This window comes from Oncorhynchus tshawytscha, linkage group LG14 (assembly GCF_018296145.1).
Source record: "Oncorhynchus tshawytscha isolate Ot180627B linkage group LG14, Otsh_v2.0, whole genome shotgun sequence".
NCBI lineage: Eukaryota > Metazoa > Chordata > Actinopteri > Salmoniformes > Salmonidae > Oncorhynchus > Oncorhynchus tshawytscha.
This window is the reverse complement of record NC_056442.1, coordinates 44968663-44985184: the sequence shown is the minus strand read 5'-3', so window position 1 is coordinate 44985184 and position 16522 is coordinate 44968663. Positions and strand designations below refer to the sequence as shown.

Sequence of the window (16522 nt, the reverse complement as noted above, 5' to 3'; positions counted from 1 at the left end):
TCACCGCCGTAGACCACGTGTAACCACGCCAGCCCAGGACCTCCACATCCAGCTTCTTCACCTGCAGAATTGTCTGAGACCAGCCACCCGGACAACTGATGAAACTGTGGTTTTGCACAACCGAATCATTTCTGCCCAAGCTGTCAGAAACCAGGGAAGCTCATCTGCGTGCTCGTCATCCTCTCCAAGGTCTTGACCAGACTGTAGTTCGGCGTCGTAACCGACTTCAGTGGGCAAATGCACACCGTCGATGGCCACTGGCATACGGGAGAAGTGTGCTCTTCACGGATGAATCCCGGTTTCAACTGTACTGGGCAGATGGCAGGCAACGTGTATAGCGTCGTGTGTGGGCAAGCAGTGAGCTGATGTCAACATTGTGAACAGAGTACCCAATGGTGGTGGTGGGGTTATGGGGTCACGGACAATGAACACAAATGCATTTTATCAATGGCACATAGATACTGTGACGAATTCCTGAGGCCCATTGATCGTGTCATTCATCTGATACCATCACCTCATGTTTCAGCATGTTGCAAGGATCTGTATTCAATTCCTGGAAGCTGAAAATGTCCTAGTTCTTCCATGGCCTGCATACTCATCAGGCATGTCACCTATTGAGCATGTTTGGAATGCTCTGGATCGACAGGGTGTTCCAGTTCCTGTCAATGTCCAGCAACACAGAGCCATTGAAGAGGAGTGGGACAACATTCCACAATCAACAGCCTGATCACCTCTATGTGAAGGAGCTGTGTCGCGCTGCATGAGGCAAATGTTGTCACCCCAGATACTGACTGGTTTTCTGATCCCCGCCCCGAAAATGTTTTTTTTTTTACGGCATCTGTGACCAACATACTGTATTGACAGTCATGTGAAATCAATAGATTAGGGTCTAATTATTATTTTTTCCTTATATGAACTGTAACTCTTAGTAAAATCTTAGAAATGTTATCATGTTGCGATCAGCATAATTAGCAGTCTTATGGCAGAGACACAGGGGCGCAGTTATTGATCCATTCCTGTAAAACAGCACACCCCTCTACTAGAGAGGAGGAGACTAGAAATAGATCCACCGTCCGTCTAATCTGCCTGGAACCCCAGTAAAAAGGGGCATTGTTCAAGCGTGCTTTGCAGGCTAAAATAACACTGGGCTCTTCACTGAATCAATGGCTAACTAGCGGGCAGGCTCATGGCACTAGTCGAACAACGACAGCGTGACGTAGCACTATGCACAAAGCCGTGGTGGATGATGCAGGTCTGGGTGCTGCGTCGGTGCTCTGAGCGTAGATGCTTACACAGACAGAAAGCTTTAACACACACCCAGTATACACTTCTTCAAAAATAGTCAGAAATAATCTAAGATAACTTGAGAAATATGCCATTAATGTTTAAGTTTTTGCAGAGGAGTTCTTAGTTGCTCAATTTTGCATCTGACAAAGATGTTTGGTGCAGTATTTCTCAAGTGAAAAAATATGCATGAGGACAAATCGTCTCTCGTTGAATGACAGGCACTTCCTTTAAGAATCCCTGCTGTTGACCAATCGCGGAAGAGGGAGGTCGTAGACTTTGGCTTCCCTCAAGAAAAAAAAAGGTGCTCAAACAGTTCAAAGCAAACAAAAATGTCACAAAATCTCATAATATACGAACAAACTATTCCGAACTGTTTTGGCTGAGAAGCATGCAGACACCTTCATCCAATTGAGTTTTTTAAATACTTTTTCTTAAATTAGGAACATTTTCTATAACTTTGACTTCGGAAATGTGGAGTAGATCTGGAAAAAAACCACAAATTGAATCACTTCTTAGATTAAGTTCATGGGGGTGTAGAATTTCCATAGGCACTAAGTAACAGCCCATTTTTCACCTTGTCTAGAGAAGACTGCCTACATGACATGAAGACAGACCCAGATCAACTGACTAGATCTGAAGACCCACCAGCCAGACACACCACAACCTAATCTGCCACCTTTAAAGAATTCCCAAACTGTTCCACTCTTATCACTGTACCAACACCACACTGGCAGCCTGGCTCAGTCAAACCCTTTCTACCACTTACCTTTCCCATCACACACCCCCTTCATCTCCTCCACCCATCCCCTTTGTGGTATGCAAGGAATGTAGATTCTGAGGGGTGAATCACACCCTCCCCACCCAACTCTGTCTCCCTCTCTCCACCTCCCCACTGACCCCGCTCCCACTTCTTATCCATGTCCTGCTACCCCCCACCCTCAGAACTATACCACCCCCTTTCATTACATTACAAAATGGCACCCCCTGAGGTGCAGTATCACCATCTCAACACTGTGGAATTGTCTTCTTATATCACCAGAGGCTGCTGAGGGGAGAACAGCTCATAATAAAACAAGGCCTCAATACACACTTAGTGTTGATAGTACCTTCAAACCATGAGTGTCTCAGAGTACAATGATCCACTTACTGTTATCTCAAGCTAGATATGTTGTCCTTCCACCTGAGAGCCATTGGGGATCCATTCAAAATGCTGCACTTACAACAATCTCCATTGAGCATGCTTTAAGACCAGAACTAGGCTTAATATCTGGGTCTGAGTTAGGGTTATATATCTGATAACTGAGTCTCAGTTGAGCATGTTTTAAACCAGGACTAGTCTAGGTCTGAGTTAGGGTTATATATCTGATAACTGAGTCTCAGTTGAGCATGTTTTAAACCAGGACTAGGCTTAATATCTGGGTCTGAGTTAGGGTTTATATCTGATTCTCAGTTGAGCATGCTTTTAAACCAGGACTAGGCTTAACCCTAACTGGGTCTGAGTTAGGGTTATACATCTGATAACGGAGTCTCAGTTGAGCATGTTTTAAACCAGGACTAGTCTAGGTCTGGGAAAACTGGCCCTAGTAGTTGTACTCTTCACATCCTCTCAGCAACAACTAGACAAGATGGTGCCGGCAGACATGGCAGCTCTGCTTCTAGCTCCTAAGCAACTTTAAACAAGCATTCCGCTACACCGCAATAACATCTGCTAAATATGTACATTACCAGTCAAAAGTTTGGACAAACATATACATTGAAGGGTTTTTCTTTATTTTTACCATTTTCTGCCAAGAGTGTGCAAAGCTGTCATCAAGGCAAAGGATGGCTAGTTTTAAGAATCTCAAATATATTTTGATTTGATTAACACTTGTTTACTACATGATTCCATATGTAATTTCATAGTTGATGTCTTCCCTATTATTCTACAATGTAGAAAACAGTCAAAATAAAGAAAAACCCTTGAATGAGTAGGTAGAACCAATAACATCTGCTAAATATGTATGAACTCAGCCTCCCGGGTGGCACAGTGGTCTAAGGCACTGCATCTCAGTGCTAGCTGTGCCACCAGAGACTCTGGGTTGCGAGCCCAGGCTCTGTCGCAGCCGGCGGCAACCGGGAGGTCCATGGGGCGACGCACAATTGGCCTAGCGTCGTCCGGGTTAGGAAGGGTTTGGCCGGTAGGGATATCCTTGTCTCATTGCACACTAGCGACTCCTGTGGCAGGCTGGGCACAGTGCATGCTGACCAGGTCGCCAGGTGCAGTGTTTCCTCCAACACATTGGTGTGGCTGGCTTCCGGGTTGGATCCGCGATGTGTTAAGAAGCAGTAAGGCTTGGTTGGGTTGTGTATCGGAGGATGCATGGCTTTCGACCTTCGTCTCTCCCGAGCCCATACGGGAGTTGTAGCGATGAGACAAGATAGTAATTACTAACAATTGGATACCATGAAATTGGGGAGAAAAAGGGGGGTAAAATTCACACACAAAAAAGGCTCCTTTAATCTTAATCACACACTGATCTCAGTGATCAAGAGCACGCTCTCTCACACACACACACACTCACACACACACACACACACACGCTCTCTCAAACACACAAACGCTCTCACACACACAAACACAGGAATGCAACATAGCACACATTACGCTCTCACCAAACACACAGGTCCTCAAGGGGGCTTTACAGAGGACCCTGCGTCATCAAGGCCTGGCCGTAAACAAAAGACTGTCCATCACAAGCACAATACACAGCCACACTGGGACACTTATATTGCAGCTCTATTACACACTTAAAGTCCATACATTTGAATGATCTAAGAGAACTGTGATGATGGTGTGAGAGGAATGTGTGTTTCACTCTTTACCTTAACCCCTGTTCTCCCAGATGGGAGGGGGCTGTGTGTGAGGGGGATATAGTTGTCAAAGTACCCCTGTTCTCCCAGGTGGGAGGGGGCTGTGTGTGAGGGGGATATAGTTGTCAGAGTACCCCTGGACGTTGTAAATCAGTTACCTTCTGCCTGCCTGACTGAACAAAGCTCTGGCCCAGCCTAGGTCATGGTGCAACACACACACACACACACACAAGGGTGAGAAGGAGGAGTAGCAGACATTTCCATGATGTCCATCTATCTGGTTTCTTCACCTTAATTAATACAACTAGAAAATATCCCATTGTCATCAACTGAAAATGTCCCTGACCTGTACATACACAGAATAGGTAGGTGGCAGGTAGCCTAGTGGTAAGAGCGTTGGGCCAGTAACCGGAAAGTTGCTGGTTCGATTACCCGAGCCGAAAAATATATGTCTGTGTGCCCTTGAACAAGGCACTTCACCGTTATTTGGCTCCAGGGGTGCAGTACTACTATGGCTGACCCTGCAAAATGACACATTTCACTGCAACTATTTGGGTCACATATGACAGTATGTTTTGTAAGGTTCACTAAAACTACAGTACATACATCTGTGTGTAGAACAGCATCTGTGTGCGTAACTGTAGCAGTTATGTAGCAGCCTTAAGGCGGCGTTGTCAGGGTGAGTAGGGCAGTGTCACTCCCTCAAGTTACAGAGAAGTTTAAACCTCCAGGTCAGGACCACATCCCTCTTCTCTACCTCAGTCTAACCTTGCCTGACGACTCAAACTGAATTCTTCCACTACTCTATGTTCACTACAGACTTCAGTCAGAGACTGCCATCGTTGAAGTCATTTGCAGTGATGTCAAAATGAGGAGTGTTGTACAAAACAAATCCATTGGATCATCTAACCAGAGTATCAAAGTCAATCACGAATTTACAAAACAGCGCTTTACTCGCAGGTGTCCTGGCTTTGGCCCAACCCATTTGTTTCTGTGACCAATCAAAATTATTAGAATGTGTCTGCATTCTAGAAATTGTCAGGGAGGTACTCAGATTCAGACTCATTGCGGAGAATAAACTAACGTCCGTGGGCATAGCATTTGGCCAGAGCAAGGAGTTTGGGTAGCCTGGGAAAGTCTACCCCTCCTCTCATCAAGCTCTTCTTCTCTAACTCTACTTGCCTCACTTCTCTTTCTCTACAGTATAGCCATCCAACCCCAATCTACACCAAGCAAATCTCAATCCAACCCCCATTCTATACTAACCCTCAATTCAAAACTAGATCTGTCTATGCCCATCTGCATCTTTCTTTCCTTCCATTGACCTCTCAACCTTTCAACTTCTATTTCCTCTCTCCTTTACAAAACAAAGTAATTAGAGGTCGACCGATTAATCGGAATGGCCGATTTCAAGTTTTCATAACAAATCAGAAATCTGTAATTTTGGGTGCCGATTTTGCCTATTTAAAAGAAAAATCACACCTTTATTTAATCTTTGTTTAACTAGGATAGTCAGTTAAGAACACATTCTTATTTTCAATGACAGCCTAGGAACGGTGGGTTAACTGCTTTGTTCAGGGGCAGAAGGACAGATTTTTATCTTGTCAGCTCAGGGATTCAATCTTGCAACCTTACAGTTAACTAGTCCAATGCTCTAACCACCTGCCTCACGAGGAGCCTGCCTGTTACGTGAATGCAGTAAGAAGCCAAGGTAAGTTGCTAGTTAACATTAAACTTAATCAATCATAATCACTAGTTATAACTACACATGGTTGATGATATTACTAGTTCATCTAGCGTGTCCTGCGTTGCATATAATCGATGCAGTGTGCATTCACGAAAAAGGATTGTCGTTGCTCCAACATGCACCTAACCATAAACACCAATGCCTTTCTTAAAATCAATACACAGAAGTATATATTTTTTAAAACCTGCATATTTAGCTAAAAGAAATCCAGGTTAGCAGGCAATATTAACCAGGTGAAATTGTGTCACTTCTCTGATGAGTCAGGCGAACTAATTTGCCAGAATTTTACGTAATTATGACGTAACATTGAAGGTTGTGCAATGTAACAGGAATATTTAGATGCCACCCGTTAGATAAAATACGGAACAGTTCCGTATTTCACTGAAAGAATAAACGTTTGAGATGATAGTTTCCGGATTCGACCATATTAATGACCAAAGGCTCGTATTTCTGTGTGTTATTATGTTATAAGTCTATGATTTGATAGAGCATTCTGACTGAGCGATGGTAGGCACCAGCAGGCTCATAAGCATTCATTCAAACAGCATTGCACTGTTTATGACTTCAAGCCCATCAACTCCCAAGATTAGGCTGGTGTAACCGATGTGAAATGGCTAGTTAGTGGGGTGCACGGTAATAGCGTTTCAAACTTCACTCGCTCTGAGACTTGGAGTAGTTGTTCCCCTTGCTCTGCATGGGTAACGCTGCTTCGAGCCCAGGGAGGAGCGAGGAGAGGTACGAAGCTATAGTGTTACACTGGCAATACTAAAGTGCCTATAAGAACATACAATAGTCAGGTATATGAAATACAAATGGTATAGAGGGAAATAGTCCTATAATTCCTATAATAACTACAACCTAAAACTTCTTACCTGGGAATATTGAACACTCATGTTAAAAGGAACCACCAACTTTCATATGTTCTCATGTTCTGAGCAAGTAACTGAAATGTACATAGCACATATTGCACTTTTACTTTCTTCTCCAACACTTTGTTTTTGCATTATTTAAACCAAAATTAACATGTTTCATTATTTATTTGAGGCTAAATTGATTTTATTGGTGTATTAAGTTAAAATAAGTGTTCATTCAGTATTGTTGTAATTGTCATTATTACACATACATTTATAAAAATAAAATAATAATATATATATATATATATCTCCCCCCCCTTTTTTTTATAAATCGGCCAATTAATCGGTACCGGCTTTTTTTTTTGTCCTCCAATAAATCGGTATCAGCGTTGAAAAATCAAAATCGGTCGACCTCTAAAACTAATGTACATTAACCTCCCCTTCTATCAGTCTTTATTGTTTGCCTGCATAGCTGTACCTCTCCTTTCTGCATCTTCCTTTCTCCCCGATGTTCATCGCTCCTCCTCCCTCCCTCCTCTCTGAATTCCTCTGCAGGTCTTGGCTTGTGAAGCAGGAAAGTGGATAATTCCTCTTTCCTGGCTTTTCTCTCTGGTTCTCTTACTGGACATGTCATACTTCCTATATGTCTGCCTGTCCTGTATATACTCATTAGATATTTAAGCACCACTATGTGTAAACCATATATATATATATATATATATATATATATATATGCATGTGTCCTCATCTGAGGATATTAAGCCACAGAAGGTAGTTGGCTCGTGGGATACAACTGTTTGATGGGGCATGACACACACCCACCCCAAACATACACACACAGGAGCACAGCTGCTCACACACTGGCTTCCTTTCAGATTTCCAAGAGGATATTACACAAGCCATCAATGGCTGTGAGGGGTGATTCCATTTGACTGTGACAGCAAGAAGTGTGTGTGAACCAGTTAGGGAGCGAGGGGACAGTTGAGGAGGATGGTGGCAGCAGTATTTGCAGACGCAGGTGTCTCATTCCTTTAACAAGAACACTGACTACTGTACAAAACACACCCGACCTCAACTGTATTGTATAAACAGGCAGGTGGTGAGTAAATTTCCATGAAGAGTACTTGATACATTGGAAAGACTTAACAAAAACACAGAAATACAATGCTATTTGGCCCAAAACGGAGAGTAGACAGGAAAGCTTTGACTATGTACAGTCTCAGTGAGCATAGCCTTGCTATTGAGAAAGGCCGCTGAAGGCAGACCTGACTCTCAAGAGAAGACAGGCTATGTGCTCACTGCCCACAAAATGAGATGGAACCTGAGCACCACTTCCTAACCTCCTGCCAAATGTATGACCATATTAGAGACACAGATTTCCCTCAGATTACAGAAAGAATTTGAAAACACACCTGATTTTGATAAACTCCCATATCTACTGGGTGAAATACCAGTGTGCCATCACTGCAGCAAGATTTGTGACCTGTTGCCACAAGAAAAGGGCAACCAAGTGAAGAAGAAACACCATTGCAATTACAACCTATATTTGTTTATTTATTTTCCCTTTTGTACTTTAGCTATTTGCATATCATTACAACACTGTATATAGACATGACATTGTAATGTCTATTCTTTTGGAACTTCTGTGAGTGTAATGTTACCTGTTCTTTATTTCACTTTTGTATATCATCTACCTCACTTGCTTTGGCAATGTTAACATGTTTCCCATGCCAGAAGAGGAGACACACACACACACTGCAACTGGCTAATTTAAAGGTGTAGGAACCGTAGAAACCAGTCCTTTTAGCTATCACTGTTCACTATGAGGAGATCAAAGTTCTCATGTGACGCAGATCTTTTAATAACTTTTACTCCGTCATTAAGTTTCTTAGGAGAGGCCTGGTTGTGGAGTAAATAGCAGGTTGTCTAAAGGGCTGCATTGTTAAAGAGACTGACGTCAGCAGCGTTATCAGTGCCCCCACCACACCACACCACCTCAGAGGGGGCTTGAGAACAGCCCCGCCCAACATGGGGCTGCCTGGCCCGCAGCCAGATTAAAAATCTCTCCTGTTTCCCACAGGGTTAACAGACCAACTCAAAATAACATTATCCTTCAAGAGAGAACTAAATACAAGTCCAATTGATTAGTAGACATATTTCAATGAGAAGCTACAGTAAATACTTAACATTATCTGTGTACAATCAGAGCTCCAAATGTCAACTTAATCATGACGTGTTCACCAATGATCCTCGCTTTCTGCACTATTGAACACAGTACAATCATGAGGCTACACACAACCCCTTTTAATAGTTTAATATTATCACTCAAACAGACAATTCAGATCCAACCTTTCTTTCCGATAAGTGCATTAAAGCTCTGAAATATAACTTGTTGGCCACCCTCTGGGAAAACTCTTAAAATAGTGTGTGTATAGAGCACAGCTACTATAACAGTGTGTGTGTGTTTCTGTGTGCGTGTCTGTGCTTGTGTACTGTATGTGGAAATAAGTCAAGTGTGTGTATTAAGTGTTTATGCAGACAAATTGTCCCCTCGGAGGAACAGAGTTCTCTCTCACATGACTGAGAGAAATGCTCCATTCATGGCTCTAGTCGCCACCACCTCTCCCCCAGACCCCGTGTGTTAGTGCTCCGGGGGCTGTGTGTGTGTGTGTGTGTGTGTGTGTGTGTGTGTGTGTGTGTGTGTGTGTGTGTGTGTGTGTGTGTGTGTGTGTGTGTGTGTGTGTGTGTGTGTGTGTGTGTTGTAATTTGCTCTCATAGCCACACTATAGTTGACACACACTCCTATTTGTGTCCCCGACGGTCCCCTGACCTGTGACATCATGGCTCCCTCGTCTCGGCTGGGAAGCTTACTGACTTATTGTCACATGGTGCTTCGGTCCCAGCCAGGCACTGATTCACAAAACCAACACCACTGCAAACACACACAGTCTGAATCCAATGATTATTTTGACAATAATAGAGCAATGGGATGTGTGTGTGGAGTGAGATGGTAAAGAAAGAAGAGAGAAACATGTCTGAGTTGTAACACATGTCAATTCTGTTATCTTATCTTGAATGGGAGTGAAACGGGTGTGTGGACCAAATGTACACATCTCAGTCATACAGTGAAGCTAAGTCACATACTGTTTGTATCCACTTTAACCACTATAAATAATTAGACCTGGCCTACTTAAAAATGCATTATTCACAAATCACTCCACCATTTCCTGGTCGCTAAAATTCAAATAGTTTACCTAATTTCAGTATGTGACAAAACAACCAAGTATAATCATTGTGCCATCTAAACCAATAAAATATCTTTACCATAACCAAAAATATAGCATTTTCAGCTGTTTAAAGCTGGTGTACACAACCTAAAGTAAAAGATGCAAAAATGAAACTTAAGACAGAAGCATAGAAATAGTGCACATAGGACGTCTTAGACTTGTTGTCAACGGGAATGACAGATCTATAACTTATATTTCTGTGAATTTCGTCAGGTCGCCCAAAAGGTTAATATTGCTGCTTAAGGGAGAAAATCTGAGATACAGACATGCTCAAACTTGCATGAGCATTTGAGTTCATGAAATATAAGTAAAATTGCGACACTTAATTCACTAATATTTTTAAAGACAGGTAAGGTGCGTCATCACATTGGCTAAGCAATAACTATGTCAAAGTCTCAAAGACATAGGCCGCTTGGAATTATAGTACTATACATTGTTTTTGTCACCAAGTGTGCTCGGACGTAGCCTATCCAAGTGCTGGCAGAGGCCTATAAACTGACAAAGTGGGACAAAAGGCCTGGCGAAAATGACAAACAATGTGCTACAACAATTACTTGAATAACATATTCATACATTTTTGGGGACATGTCAGACAGTCATCTATAACGGCATTGACAGGCAGGCAGTCATGACTCTACTCCAGAAATGCACTATCCACTGGTCAACTGCTAAATTCTACCCAGCCTCACCAAAAACTTCCCGGTTTTAAAACTACCGCGAGACAAACGTCGATGCGACTTGCCCTATTTTACCACTCTGCCAATGTTCCACGGCGGGATTCCCTTCCGTTCGAGAACGCGAAGGCATAGATTACATAAAAAATAAATCATGACATAACCGACAGCAAAGAAAAGCTATGCTATCAAGTGTAGCCTAAACGTGTCCCCATCGTGTCATCCGTAGCCTAGAGTCAAACCGTGGTTCTGTATAGACTGAGATCAGGCGAAAAGCAGCAGCGACTGAGTCAAACCAGAGTTTTAATGACAAGTCACCAAAGAATATTATACAAAGACACCTAACATACCCGACCCAGCTGCATTGTAAATAAATAGCCTAATCATTTTGAGACCAAAACATGTCGCTGCTTACAAAGGCCCATATTAATAAACGACTACAATCCGGTGATATTTTGCATAGTCTACCTAACTCGGGGGGGTTGTAGTTCACATGGTCCCTGGTGTGGGCGAAACTTACGGATGAGAACACTAGGGATAAGGCAGAAAGCGTCATTGGGTGCTCAGAGAGCAAACCAATCATGAAACTCGTTTCGAAACGTTGCCTATTGTTTGACAAAAATAGGAAACTAATATTTTCCCGACAAAAGTGCAAATGTAGCTTATAACTTCAAACAACAATCTGGGTGAGGTCTCGACACAACATAGCACTTCAACTCCACCTCGGTCGACTTGCTCAATGACTCCATGTAGGCTAGCCTACTAATTCGAGGAAGCGATGGAATAGTGCCAGGGACTTACCTTGAGTTATATTCTTGTTGGGAATATGAAAATAACGACCGTACGAATGAGGAAATAGGCCTAGTTAAAAGTTGTTTTCTCTCGATTGAATCCACAAGAACGACAGTTTTTCTCGCGTTTGAATCCACAAGAACAAGAGTTGGGCTTTAGAAAAATAATATGCCGATGCGTGGCAAGAGCCGTGAGAGCCCGCTGTCTTCTCCCTGCAGGACAATGCGGCCAGGTAGGCAGATCGGCGTTGGCTTCCTGTTTTTCAGAAGGTGAAAAACGCACAGCTCAGTTGCTGTTCGTTTTTTTCTTATTCTCTCCCTTCCCTTTCTCCCCCTCCCTGCGTAGCCTACACCGTTCTTGCAGCCGCCTAGTGCTCAGCCGGCTTTGCATCTCCTATGTTCATATCCCCGGCATGTAACTTCGGGCTAGGGATTTCACCCGGAAACACAAAGTTCTGAAACCTCTCCAACTAATTGAGATGGGAAAAAAACGCGAGTGGAATTTGGCAGTTGAAACATTCCAACGCTGCCAAAGACGCGTCGATTATCCCGGTGCATTATTTTGGGAGGGGGTCGCGTGTTGACTTGAGCCAGTCATTATACAGGACTTTCTGTGCCAGCTGGTGCCTGCCTGGTTGTGATGCTGTGTTTAAAAAAATAGGTACACTATGCCTTATTTTGAATGCTAATAACTGTAAAGGCAGTGCATTAATATATAGCTTAGCCTACTATGAATAGGCCTACATAACCAACATGTAGCCCCATAGGCTAATAGTCCACATTAAACTAGGCTACATGATTCATCATGGTTATGACTTAAACCGTCTCAAAGAAAGTAATGATAAGCCAGGGGTATTTTATTAGATATTATCAATTGAATAATAATGTTTGCACCATGCAACACAAGTCAGTTGCCTCATCATCAATTGAAGGGGCAGCAAGTTGACCCTTTGGCAAGTTGGTCGTATGTCCTCTGATCCATCATATTTTGTCAAGCACAGTGGCAAAACGCAGGAAAAAAATATTATTTGGTCAGATACATTAGTCCACCGTTGAAGCAGGGAGAAAAGTAACCGATTAATGAAAGAGCTGTGACGCCCCCTGCTGGCTTGGTTATATAAACGAAAACATTTTCTTAGGTCATTCTTGACCGAGAACAGGGGTGCGTTCAGTTCGATTCAATGTTTGCTACGTTGAGGGAAGGTTTGTAATGAACGACGGGTTTCCCCAAAACAGTGAGCACCGTTTAACAGTCTTTGAGGTACGTTTTCTCCCTTTTGGTAAGTTTGCAACAAAGTGTGGCCTTATTAATATGCGTATGACCATTTGAAATAGCAAAACCCATGCAGCGTACCATATGGTAATCCCCCTCTGGACCACCATCAGATTTTCAACTGGTTGTTCAGTACCGTTTCCGTTGAATTCAACGTTGCACACCGTCATACTGAACACACCCCATGAGTGAGTTTAGGAAAGGAGATAATGCAGAACTAACCAGTAGTGTTCCAGAGATGGTCAAATGCTGTGCACTGTATGGGGAATAGGATGTAATGTGTGGGTGATGATCACACTGATTGAGAAATAACATTACTAAAGTTATCTGACCTATAACACTGAAATAACATTACTAAAGTTATCTGACCTATAACACTGATTGAGAAATAACATTACTAAACTCATATGACCTATAACACTGATTGAGAAATAACATTACTAAACTCATATGACCTATAACACTGATTGAGAAATAACATTACTAAACTCATATGACCTATAACACTGATTGAGAAATAACATTACTAAACTCATATGACCTATAACACTATAACATGAATTCAGACAAACTGAATTGGTCCACTCACACAGACAGCATCGTGAGGAAGGCGCAGCAGCGCCTCTTCAACCTCAGAAGGCTGAAGAAATTCGGCTTGTCACCAAAAGCACTCACAAACTTCTACAGATGCACAATCGAGAGCATCCTGGCGGGCTGTATCACCGCCTGGTATGGCAACTGCACCGCCCTCAACCGTAAGGCTCTCCAGAGGGTAGTGAGGTCTGCACAACGCATCACCGGGGGCAAACTACCTGCCCTCCAGGACACCTACACCACCCGATGCTACAGGAAGGCCATAAAGATCATCAAGGACATCAACCACCCGAGCCACTGCCTGTTCACCCCGCTGTCATCCAGAAGGCGAGGTCAGTACAGGTGCATCAAAGCTGGGACCGAGAGACTGAAAAACAGCTTCTATCTCAAGGCCATCAGACTGTTAAACAGCCACCACTAACATTGAGTGGCTACTGCCAACACACTGTCAATGACACTGACTCTACTCCAGCCACTTTAATCATGGGAATTGATGGGAAATTATGTAAATATATCACTAGCCACTTTAAACAATGCTACCTTATATAATGTTACTTACCCTACATTGTTCATCTCATATGCATACGTTGATACTGTACTCTATATCATCGACTGCATCCTTATGTAATACATGTATCACTAGCCACTTTAACTATGCCACTTGGTTTACATACTTATCTCATATGTATATACTGTACTCGATATCATCTACTGTATCTTGCCTATGCTGCTCTGTACCATCACTCATTCATATATCCTTATGTACATATTCTTTATCCCCTTACACTGTGTATAAGACAGTAGTTTTTTTTTTTTTTTTTTGGAATTGTTAGTTAGATTACTTGCTCGTTATTACTGCATTGTCGGAACTAGAAGCACAAGCATTTCGCTACACTCGCATTAACATCTGCTAACCATGTGTATGTGACAAATAAAATTTGATTTGATTTGATTTGATTTGACACTGATTGAGAAATAACATTACTAAACTCATATGACCTATAACACTGATTGAGAAATAACATTACTAAACTCATATGACCTATAACACTGATTGAGAAATAACATTACTAAAGTTATCTGACCTATAACACTGATTGAGAAATAACATTACTAAAGTTGTCTGACCTATAACACTGATTGAGAACTAACATTACTAAAGTTGTCTGACCTATAACACTGATTGAGAAATAACATTACTAAAGTTGTCTGACCTATAACACTGATTTAAAAATAAAATTACTTAACTCATATGACCCCAGATTTCATAAACATGTGGAATATGTGAGACATTTCTCCTAGAGCTTTAATCTGATGGATGGAAATGTTTACCATTTCCAATGCCACTTCAGTCTCTCTCTCTCTCTCTCAAACACACACACATTATTGAACTTCAAGAAGCACTTTCATTATTTGGTGTAGTATAATATTTAATTCCAGAAGAGGGCGGTACATAGCATCCTAGAATGTGCATCAACCTTTATCCCAAAGACCTCTAAATATATTTTGTAGGGCCAGGTTCACGGCCAAGAGCATGCCTAGTTTTCATTCAGTAAAAGTCATGAATTGAATGTAAGCTTCCCTCATTGGCTGAAACCTAAAAAATATACCCCTACCCCTCATTATTACATTTGTAAAATAGTAAGCCTAATAATGTGAATATGTATACAAGCATGAATAGAATACTGTAAGTATTACCAAGTCACTTGGCGACTTTGGTTCCACCACATCAGCATGGGAGACAGCAGCCTACAGTGGGAATGTAATGCATGCCTCTAAAACATCATAATAAAAATGACACCAATTTGAGGACAGCCCCACTGAATACAATACCCCAATTGAACCCCTGTTGGTTGATAAAGTGGTGGTTATATACAAGCAGCCCTCACATGCAGCTTTCCAAACCGTTCCCAGCCTCTGGGGCAAGCTGGGAATATGACTAATGAAATAGATTGTCTTTCAAAGGAAACCTTCTGCTCTGTGAAGCTGGCCAGAGCCATGGACAGGCTGTGTCATGTGTCATATGGCCTACATAGGCAGCCCCCCCATAACATTCTCATTATCTTAAATTTGCTAAACATAATCCGGGCTCAAAGGGAATGGCCAGATCGCTGTATGGCTGACTCCAGCATGCTTCTATTACGGAGTTATTCTCCTCTTATTCAATTAAATGTACCGTAACTCAATCCAAACCTGCTCGCTGCATAATCTCATAACACGAGATAAGCGTGTAATAAAAAGCACATTGGATTTGAAAGGAGACCTCATGCGAATGCGTATAATTACGGGTATCAAAATGTAATCATTTGTTTAATTGTGAGCCCTTGCCAAGAGGTATGTAATTGTTTGAAAGGAATACGTTGTTTCTGTGGCTGAAATTGGATTGTACTGTGATGGGATCTGGGATGTGACGAGGCTACGCATGATTGGAGAGTCGGAGACCCAGGGTCAAGCTTAAGGCAAGCTTCCTGTTTTATGCACATACACAGCCAATGGAGAGAAAGACTCACTGGAGAGACATCCTCATCGTTTTCGATGTTACAGTACATAAATAAATGACATTACTCATGAAAATCATGTTGTAATCAACATGCAATTATATGCATTATTGTGTTTTAACTGGGCTAGTTAAATCACCTGCATAGTGCCATGTCACTACATCCTGGCCCTATACCTCTAGCCTGGATATGCTGGTCATTTTTCTAAATAATTCCTGTATCCGTGATGTTTAATGAAGCATTTAATGAACACAGAATGGAACCATGCGACGTGTAATGGTTTACAGGGGTGTGCCCCTAGAGAATGGATGTGGCCCTAAACTGGCATGTGTAAACAGACTCTTTCAGGGGTACAGAAGGAGTGAATTGGAAACACTGACCAGCACCCCAGCCCTAGGACAACAACATTCAAAGTCAATATATTATAATTGTTGTGGTAGAGGGGCACCTAAGGATATAAGAATTTGTTCTTAACTGACTTGCCTAGTTAAATAAAGGTAAAATAAAATAAATAAAAATGCTTGTTTTAGTATGTTTTATCCTTATACAAAACCCCAAGTGAGCCTGGCAACCCCATCCACATTGCTCCAGCCAACTGACGTTTCTTCTCAATGATCAGTCTCCATGAATTTGTAGAATGGGAACACATTCTGTACTTTCTGATTGG

The 16522-nt window shown here is 42.1% G+C and overlaps 1 protein-coding gene across 1 annotated transcript in view; it reads right to left on the bottom strand.

Annotated features, from left to right (window-relative positions):
• Window positions 1-11967, bottom strand: part of LOC112267269 (phosphatidylinositol-4,5-bisphosphate 3-kinase, catalytic subunit beta) — an 81625-nt gene extending 69658 nt beyond the window's left edge. The window contains exon 1 of the mRNA XM_024445524.2: window positions 11501-11967. The gene's annotated coding sequence lies outside the window, so the exon portion shown is untranslated. The remainder of the gene's footprint in view (window positions 1-11500) is intronic.
• Between the last annotated feature and the right edge of the window lie 4555 nt (window positions 11968-16522).